The sequence below is a fragment of the Physeter macrocephalus genome, unplaced genomic scaffold (genome assembly GCF_002837175.3).
Source record: "Physeter macrocephalus isolate SW-GA unplaced genomic scaffold, ASM283717v5 random_7268, whole genome shotgun sequence".
NCBI classification, from domain to species: domain Eukaryota; kingdom Metazoa; phylum Chordata; class Mammalia; order Artiodactyla; family Physeteridae; genus Physeter; species Physeter macrocephalus.
The window spans coordinates 273-2,424 of record NW_021152551.1 but is presented as its reverse complement, the minus strand read 5'-3'; the positions used below and the strand labels follow the sequence as shown (position 1 = coordinate 2,424).

Genomic DNA, 2,152 nt, shown 5'->3' with positions numbered 1-2,152 from the left:
GGCAGTGAAGAAGTGCCCGAATGCATGGGGTGTGGTCAGCGTCATCAAAGCAGTCATGTATGCGGTCTGTCTTCCTTGGTGTACAGCGTCCCCATGTTCGCATGGCGTCTGTGGCTTCCAGCAAGGTCGAGTCGCCGTGCGGGCAGGAGGTGGGCACGTAGGCCGAGGCTGTCAAGCATTTGAGCGTTGGCTCCGGGTTTAGGGCTGCCAAACGTGCCGGCTGGGAGCTGGCGAGACGTGGCCGGGGAAATGGCCTAGTTTCCGTCAGGGGGTTCCAACCTGGCTCATGGTTGCTAAAGCCCAGCACTTCCCGTGGTGGGCTTTCCCAAGGGTCCACAGAACGTGATTTGTCCTAGTTGGCGAGAAGTGGCACTTGGGCTGAAGTCCGCTAGCCCCTTGTGAGGTGCGGGGCTGCGTCTTGCCTGTAGCCAGCTGAAGGTCAGTGTCAACGCCAACCATGGGAGGTTTCCTTGCTTCCCAAAGTGCTGGGAGTGGCCCCAGGTGGACATCAGATGTGCTCCTAGGTGGCAGGGTCTCCAGGTCCATGTACATGTGACACCCACGGCCGGGAGGCAGGTCTGGACGAATCTTTGTGCTTTGGTCAGAAGGCATGGCTGTGGGAGAGCGGGAGACCGTTGCCTATTTCAACAGCCTCTGGGGGTCAAAGTTCACATGTGGCCTCTTGAAGCTGACAGGGGACTTTCTGCATTCAGTGGGGTGGTCCAAAGCCTCGGTGCTGTGTATAAACTGCGACTTTTACTGTTCAAGGTCACTGCCGAGGGCCTCAAGGATACACAAAGACCAAGACGCGGATTCAGAGGCCCACACAGAAACCCCCAAGCGCGTCATCCCGCGCAGTCACTGTCACGCCCGCGCGCACGCAGGAACACACACATACACCCTCACACACAACGGCCAACGTACGTGCCTAACTTACTGCCGTCGTGCTGTCAGGCAAACATTCAGGTCTTCGTAAGGGATAGAGGTCCTTGTGAAGCATGTTCGGGGCTCCAGCCCAGGGAAATGTTCTCATGAATCACGTTCTAGAGGACCCCGGTGCAAGTCTGACTCCTGAGTGATTTCTGTCCACTTCTCAGGTGCAGTTGATTGGCAAGGCTGGCCGATGGCAAAGAACACAGGACGTTTGCGTGGTCTGACGACTGGAGGTGATGAGGAGAACTGGAACAAGAGAGCTGGGCCATGTTGCCGACCGTGGACGTGGATAACCCAGGTCGGTAGGCATTCAGCCACCCCAAGATGTGCCATTGGATGTTAGGTTTTCCTCAGACGGGCCCAGTGGCTGCAAGAGTGGTTTGACTGTTGCTCTTGCTGAGAGGCCTGAGGGCTGTGTATTCCCCACTCTTTTGGAGTACTCCGAGCTCTAGGCTCCCCTGCACAGCCCCGCGGCCTGCCCGGTTGTGTTCTGCAGCGTCCCAGCATGTGCTTCGATCGATGATGACACCCTTGTGTGCATACCTTGGAAAATCTGAGCAAAATCAGTGAGAAGGCTGTACCGTCTCCCCATCAAAAGTGAGGTCCAGGACGTTTCCTCTCTCAGGGGTAGGGGAGAGTGAGGAGTTAGGGCCCGCGTCCCCTGCCGCCATGCATGCAAGCACGACCCAGTGCTCCAGCATTGGAGGGGCTCCCGTCTAAGGGTCAACCGTGTCTGCACATTAGCTGCGTCGTCCATGAATCGCAGGTCCCTGCTGAAAGGCCGGTGAGGGATTGCGAGGCAGCTAGGTCCCCTTCTGGTCTTCAGAGTCGGAGTGTGTGCTGTTCTAGGCCCAGTGAGGTTGCAGCTTGGATAGGTGTGTTTTGTCCAGGATCACACTTTGTGCATGCCGCTTCTGGGTTTGAGTCCAGAAGCCGAAAAGAGCAAGCTTCCTTTGTTGCAGCCTGGAGCCTCAGGCCAGGCCTGTGTCCTTCCCTGTTGTTGCGTGTGGCGCGGTGGGGGTCTAGAGTGCCCGGTCGGTCTAGGGCAGTGCGTGGCGGTGGGCTCGGGTTCAGCCCCTGCAGAAGGGTGCTGAGGGAGTAGGCTTCGCTGTTGCCCTTGTGAGCTCCTGTACTGCAGCTCCCGGCACAGTGTTGGCTGCAAGTGGGTCACGGTGCATTGGGGTGAGGACCGAGGGCCGTATTTATGCCTGCGTGGTGG

At 58.2% G+C, this 2,152-nt stretch overlaps 1 non-coding gene across 1 annotated transcript; it reads left to right on the top strand.

Moving 5' to 3' along the window:
* The first annotated feature begins 1,446 nt into the window (after positions 1 to 1,446).
* Positions 1,447 to 1,539, top strand: LOC112063271 (small nucleolar RNA SNORD116). Its single transcript, XR_002890941.1, has one exon. It is a non-coding gene; the product is annotated as a small nucleolar RNA SNORD116 (small nucleolar RNA).
* Positions 1,540 to 2,152: the final 613 nt, after the last annotated feature.